This window comes from Pygoscelis adeliae, unplaced genomic scaffold, assembly GCF_000699105.1.
Source record: "Pygoscelis adeliae isolate BGI_AS28 unplaced genomic scaffold, ASM69910v1 Scaffold154, whole genome shotgun sequence".
Classification (NCBI taxonomy): domain Eukaryota; kingdom Metazoa; phylum Chordata; class Aves; order Sphenisciformes; family Spheniscidae; genus Pygoscelis; species Pygoscelis adeliae.
Window position 1 is genome coordinate 3,047,447 of NW_008825113.1, and position 6,912 is coordinate 3,054,358.

The window sequence follows — 6,912 nt, forward strand, 5'->3', positions numbered from 1 at the left end:
CGGGGCTGGCTGACATGCTAGCGCCAAATTGTTTGTATGACATTATTCTTCCCACGCCGGTTTCAGATTTGTGTCCACACGTGTGCTTCCCCCACAGGTGCTTGTGGCATTCTGCCCTCCCCAGACTGTTACAGCCAGCCTGGGGAACCTACAGCGGGAATACTTAAGGGATATCCTCGCACCAGCAGAAAAACCCTGCCCGGCAGCCGATGCGCTATTTTAGTAGCTCCGTTCTGGCAGGACTACGCCTGTGGGACGTGACACCGCAGGCCTGGTTGGCTGTACCGCTGGCATGCAGCAGTGATCACGATGAGGTGGGCAGGGGCATTCTCAGCATATGCTCAGCACCAACCTTGCCTGCCTTGCCAGTTGCCTGGAATAGCTCGCGAAGGTGAAGCTGCAGGCCCCTAAAAAGCGTGCCCTACAAAAAGGGAGTGCTGGCCCACATAGCAATTAGCCTACATTAGCGATGCCATGGAATATGCTCGAGGCCACAATGGTGTGGATAGCCAGGGAACTGAGTCTGAAATATACATTATAGGAAGGTAACGTACACACAGCTGATTTGTTTTACATGCATATTGGAAAGAAACAAACTCTTTTTATTCTGGTTTCATAAGGCTGAGTGGACTGCCTCTTGATTAGACCCTCAGTCCATCTCTCGTAATAGTTTTTTAACTCCTAGTAATGATCAGCCACCTCATGATTTGACAGACCCTTCTTGGGCAGAGATCTCGAATAAAAGAGGTTCAAAGACATTTTGTGAAAATTGGTGGCTGGGTCGAGGATTGATCCTGGTTAATTAGTTAACCATTTCTCACTTTGTGAGAAGCTGAACTGTAAGGTGAACTGTTAATGCTTCTGTTGGCCGGCTAACTGGCCAAGCTGCACACGTGTAACCCCAAATGAGTCACAGTTCACAGTCCCCTTTGCTCAACAGATAGTGCAGGGTCACGTGCTGGAGCTCTGGGGTAGTTCAGTGTCTGAGGTAGAAAGGGAATCTGAAAACCTGAAATAATGTATTGGACTGGGAGGAGATAGAGGATCTGGGAGGAAAAAGGGATAGACAACCAAGCATTCTTGCTTCTACTGCTTGAAGAATGATTTCTTAGTATGGTGAAATGCCGAAAGTGGCAAGTTTTGAGAAATGTAATTTAAAACTTGCCACAATTTCTTTTTCTTAGCTAGCAGGAGGTTTTATGGTCATGTAGGCACCTAGCAGAACATCTAAGAACTTTCTTGAACAGATTTGTGAAGTCAGGATACTGCAAATACCATGTGTTGGAACTTCATAGACAATATCCCTCCAGAGGGAGCACAAGAAGCTTTCTCCTGAGAACAAGAATGAAGTTTTCATTGTAGCCAGCAAAGACATTGTGCTGGTTTTGACTGGGATAGAGTTCATTTTCTTCATAGTAGCTGGTATGGGGCTATGCTTTGGATTTGTGTCGACAACAGTGTTGATCATACAGAGATGTTTTGGCTATTGCTGAGCAGTACTTACACAGAGTCAAGGCCTTTTCCGCTTCTCACACCGCCCCACCAGCGAGTAGGCTGGGGGTGCACAAGAAGTTGGGAGGGGACACAGCCGGGACAGCTGACCCCAACTGACCAAAGGGATGTTCCACACCATATGATGTCATAGTCAGTATATAAAGCTGGGGGAAGAAGAAGGAAGCGGGGAGGGATGTTCGGAGTGATGGCATTTGTCTTCCCAAGTAACCGTTACGCATGATGGAGCCCTACCTTCCTGGAGATGGCTGAACACCTGCCTGCCCATGGGAAGGAGTGAATGAATTCCTTGTTTTGCTTTGCCTGTGCGCACGACTTTTGCTTTACCTATTAAACTGTCTTTATCTCAACCCACCAGTTTTCTCACTTTTACCCCTCCGATTCGCTCCCCCATCCCACCAGGGGGAGTGAGCGAGTGGCTGTGTGGTGCTTAGTTGCTGGCTGGGGTTAAACCACGACAGACATACATTCTGCTGCACAACTACAGAGTAAGGAAATTGTATTTTGTATTGCTGGATAAGCTTCAAAAAAAGCTGCCAATGAAGGACCTAATTTTAACAGGATTGAGGACAGTTTTTGACTCTTCCAGGAATTCCTACAGAGAAGCAAAAGCTTTATACTGAACAGGTGTCGGTAGATTCAACTTAGCTATGTTACAATCAGCAGAACCAAATAAAAAATTTTAAAGACACGAGTTGTGTTGTACTAGTCCTTCTGGATGTGAGTGAAACTTTATGATTAAATTAACATAATGTCTTTTTCATCTTTCCAAACGGGGAAACCAGATCCCTCTAGAAGTTGGAAACTGAGGATGTAGAGGAGTTCCCAGAGGGGAAATACTTGATATTGTAGCACTCGATTTGCAAAATTTTTAAAGAATCACAATTCTGCAGGATGCCTGATTTTAACAGAAAACTGTTCTGCACTCCTGCAGATGTATTTATCATGGAAAGTGATTTCAGGAGAACTTCTGTGATACAACTTTAAAGTATACGTTTCCCCTAAAATAAGTAACACAGCCTCTTTCCCAGTGGCTTCTTCCCCCCAAAATCTCCACTATTTTGGGGAAGGACTTTGAAATTGGAGTGAGGAACTTGTCATACTTAGGAGTGTGATCTTCAACCTGCCTCTTTATAGAGTGAGAACACCACGGAATACATGACTGCCATTTAAGAGAGTATCAGAGAAAACTCAGGGAGTCGCACAATTTTTTTCGTAACAAGCCTCATCCGGCAGCAACAGCAGCAATTCCAGGACCTTCTGGTCCAGAGGCGTGCCAACCTACACCATATGCAGTACTGGCTGTCAATCCAAACCCTGTACTATCAAAGCCGGGCTCTGATGATGACTCAAAAGCGTATCTATCTACATTTGACTAGGTTACCATGGCAACATCTCTGGCCTGAAAAGAGATGGACCACATTAGTTACTTAGCAGCACCTTTTTGACAGGCGCAACACAAGCTGCTCACTCCAGATGATGGTTTGATTTGGAATTAAGTCTGTCTGAGAGCTGCCATGGCATTCTCTGAAGTGTTAACGATGTAACCCAGAGAGAAGAACTTCTTTTGGGACTTAACTTCAGATTGTGGTCTAGCACCAAAGGGATTGAGCTACCTGGTGGCTTTGCCTGAGAAACACAGGTTAACAGAACAGTTGACATCATAATCTTTTTTCTGTATTATGAAGAAATCCTTTCTGAAGATCTTCTCAGCTGGGTCTGCTGGCCTAAGAAGGCCACTCTTGCAGAGGATGTGCAGGATACCAAGGATTATTTGAATTGCTACTGGCACAACAAATCTTCTAGATTGAAACGTCTATTCAAAGTACAAACGTTAAGCCCTGGGAAGGTCAGAGTGCCCAGGACTGGTGTGAAAGAAGTCTGGAGTTCAGACAGAAATGCACACGCTCCAAAGGAAAAACTGCTTGGCTACAAGGGCTTTTTAGGGTTTGGATCACAGAATGAAGACTTCCAGAATGTATGGACTCCTCTACTTGATGTAGCAAGGTTGAAAAGGGAAAAACTGGGATGTATTACCCATGGTCACACTCCACTATCAGGCAACCGTGTGGCTGAAACAACAAAATGAGTATCTGTGGTCTGAAGCAGGAGGAGATGGAACGAAGCTGGTAAGGTACTGAACAGCTTCCATAGACTTGGGAAGTACTTAGCCCCTTAATTAGGAAAACGTCTTCATCCCCAGAATGGTAGAGAGACTGTTACTGATATAATGTGTGCTCAGAAGGCCACAAAAATGACTATTGACACAACTATACTGCTTTAAGTCTACGACTGGCAGAACGCTGGGATGAATAACTAAAAAGCTACGTGAAAATACTAGTTATGTGAGTAGACATTCCTAACTCAAGAGTTATGAAGTCCTGGTAATCTTTGACAGGAAGTGAGGAAGATTCTGAAATTACCAATTGCTTCCAACATCTGGGAACCCAGGTAAGTATATCTGGCATCATATGCAGACTTGTAGACTATGCCCATAATCAGAGGCGAACAAACGAACCAATGAATAAATGAGCAGAACTGGCCACTGTGGATGTAAGAAGTGCCCCGTTTAGCACACCAATTGTCCATCCACTTCAGTGCTGTCTCTTGCACCGTAGCTTTCACTACCAGAAATTTTAAAGAAAACAATTATAAACCAAGCAGACCTAACGAGTAATTCCTTTTTAATCTTTACTGGGTAGAAGACTCAAAGGGTGAAAGTAATGTTATGTAATTTTCAGCTTTTCCCTCTGATTTATTGATCTCTAATCTATTTCTTTGGTAAAACAGAAAGTAAATAGGAACACACAAATATTTACTTATTACTTTACATTCATCTGCCATGCCATAGTCTATTGTTCTTCACTTAGATGACAAAGTCTGTGCTTTTCCCCCAAATATCAATAATAATAATAGCCATCAGTCTGGGAAAACCTTTGTTTCTATAGCATACTTTCTGTGGTAGTCCTGCACCTTTGGGAACTCTTGGATTCTTTAAGTTCCAATTGCAACCATTTCTGCACTGGTCCCAGGTCTACTTTGTTGACAGCATAGATGTAAACGCACACCAAAAAACAGAGGAAAACAGGAAGGATTATATTTCTCAGCATAATCATACTGAAAGACAGAAGAGGCAGAATAGTCAACCAAGGCTGACTAAGGTAAATTTCTGTCCCATTAAGATACTGTAATTTAATGTTTTGAATATTGTGTATCATGTCATCTTGTACCTACCGAACTAAGAAAACTTTTATACTGTTTCACTGTTTCTTTTACATCTGTTCTATTTGTCTAGACTGTTGTATATTATTTTCTCTCTTAGATCTTATTTCTCCATACTGTATTCTTTCTTCCTCATTTTTATGTACTTTTTTTTTTATTTTTTCTCAAGTTTTCTGCTAATTGTTGTTCTTTTTGGTCCAAAATATTCAGCTTTCTGAGGGGTTAGTCTCTTAGGAAGAGAAAACCAAGTACTTTTTAGGAGCCTGCCTACTAGTTCATAAAGAATGTATGCAAACTCGTATTTTCAAGTGTGATACTGAAATACTGTCAACCTACCCTAGGTGGTTTTTGATGAAGAGTTAAAAAAAAAGGACTGTCAGTCTTCCCTGTCTTGACAGTCCCTTCCTTCCTAAAGAAAAAAAAAAAGGTATGATAACTATTATGTTGAAAAAGTAGAAGAAATTAGCAAGTATTTGGATCCCCTTCTTCCAGATCACAAACTAATTCTCATTGCTCCATCTTCAGGCTCTATTATCTGTTGTGTGGAGTTCACTAGCAAAACCAGCTAAAGTTTACCTTCATCTTCTACCCCTTACTCCCACCCCACACCTATGCAATACCAACTTCTTGGTTACTCCAGTACAACCGTTTATGGGATGCGTTACACAATGAATCAAGACTGACCTGGTTTTAAAAAAAAAAAAAAAACTTCTCTGGATGGAGTAAGATTCTGCTGAGTCCCGGCTTGGAAGACCCTCACTTCCCAAATGCTAGATCCAACCTTTACCCTACCCGTATCTGCAGCACAGAAGAGGACTCCTAGCTCCCAGTGCTAAGATAAAACTCTGTCCTGCTCCCACCCTGTGTGCTATGTTTCCAGGTGAGACAGGATTCTGGTAGAGTCCCAGCCTGGAAGACGCTCAGATCCCTAGCCCTAGCCCTAAACCTACTGGCAGCAGAGAACACAAGTCCTCCTCCCAACGCATACAGACAAGCAGGTCCATCCTAACACCAGCTCTAATCCCAGATTCTGTGGCTGGAGCAAGATTCTGGTAGAGTTCCAGTTCGCAATGGCCTTGTTCCTTAATTTTAATGATTACCAGCTTCAACACTTTACCTGTTGAGGACCTAAACAGAAAATGTGGTAGACCATCTGTAGCGTGTATACATGCTTTTAATGAAATGGGCATTTAAGAGAATACTGTTGTATAAGAGAAGAACTACACAGGTTATTCATTATCAAGATAATATTAACAAGACAAAAATATTTAGTTGCTTGTGCTGGAAAATAAAATTTAAAAAAAGGCCATCACCTTTTAAAGGACATTTTATCTCAGCCCAAGTTGCCACATACCATAAGCTTGTGTATAGCCAGCAAAATAAAAGTAGAGGACTACTGAGCAAGTGCACAAACTCATGAAAACTCTGTACTATTTTTAAGTGTTAGCAAAAAAAAGCCCTCAAAAAAAACCCCAAACCCCAACAAGTTACATGCTGTAACATACTCTAATACAGTAAGTGGTGTGACAACTTTCTGTGACCTTTGTAGTTACATAGAACAAGAGAAATTAGTCTGCCACTGCACGTCACCATTCACAAGGAATGGCAAAGAGATTTTAGCAAGGCTTACAAAATCCTCATGGGAATGGACCCCACTGTCCCCAAGAGAAGAGCTGCCCTTCCTTAACGATGGATTGGGCAGAGCGTATGCAAGACAGCCAATGCTTTTCTGTATGTTCTGGATTTCCTGTACAATACACTGTGCATGCAGGTACCCTAGGCCAAAATACAATGGTACTAACTTGGGAGTCCTTGGCTAGAAGCAGACGATCCTGTGTGCCTTGTTACACTGCAGAACACGCGTGTTGGCCTTCCTCATCCTGGGTCGTACTCAAAAGCAAAGAGAGAAGTGTCAAAAGCAGCTCAAAGTGACCCCTCAATCTTTCTGGGGCTGAGGGGAATGAGAAACAACTGCTTAAATCATGGTGCTCCCAGACACCTACCACGGCTTTAAGGTGCAATTTCATGGATGATTTAATCTAACCTAACACTATGCTGTTACTCAGTGGGGTGGTCCCACAATTCCCCCACCACATGTTCCTGCTGTCCCCTGCGCATCAGTATTTCTCCCAACCATACAGAGAACTTTGTATTTTGGATGGGTTTTTTGGTTGGTTT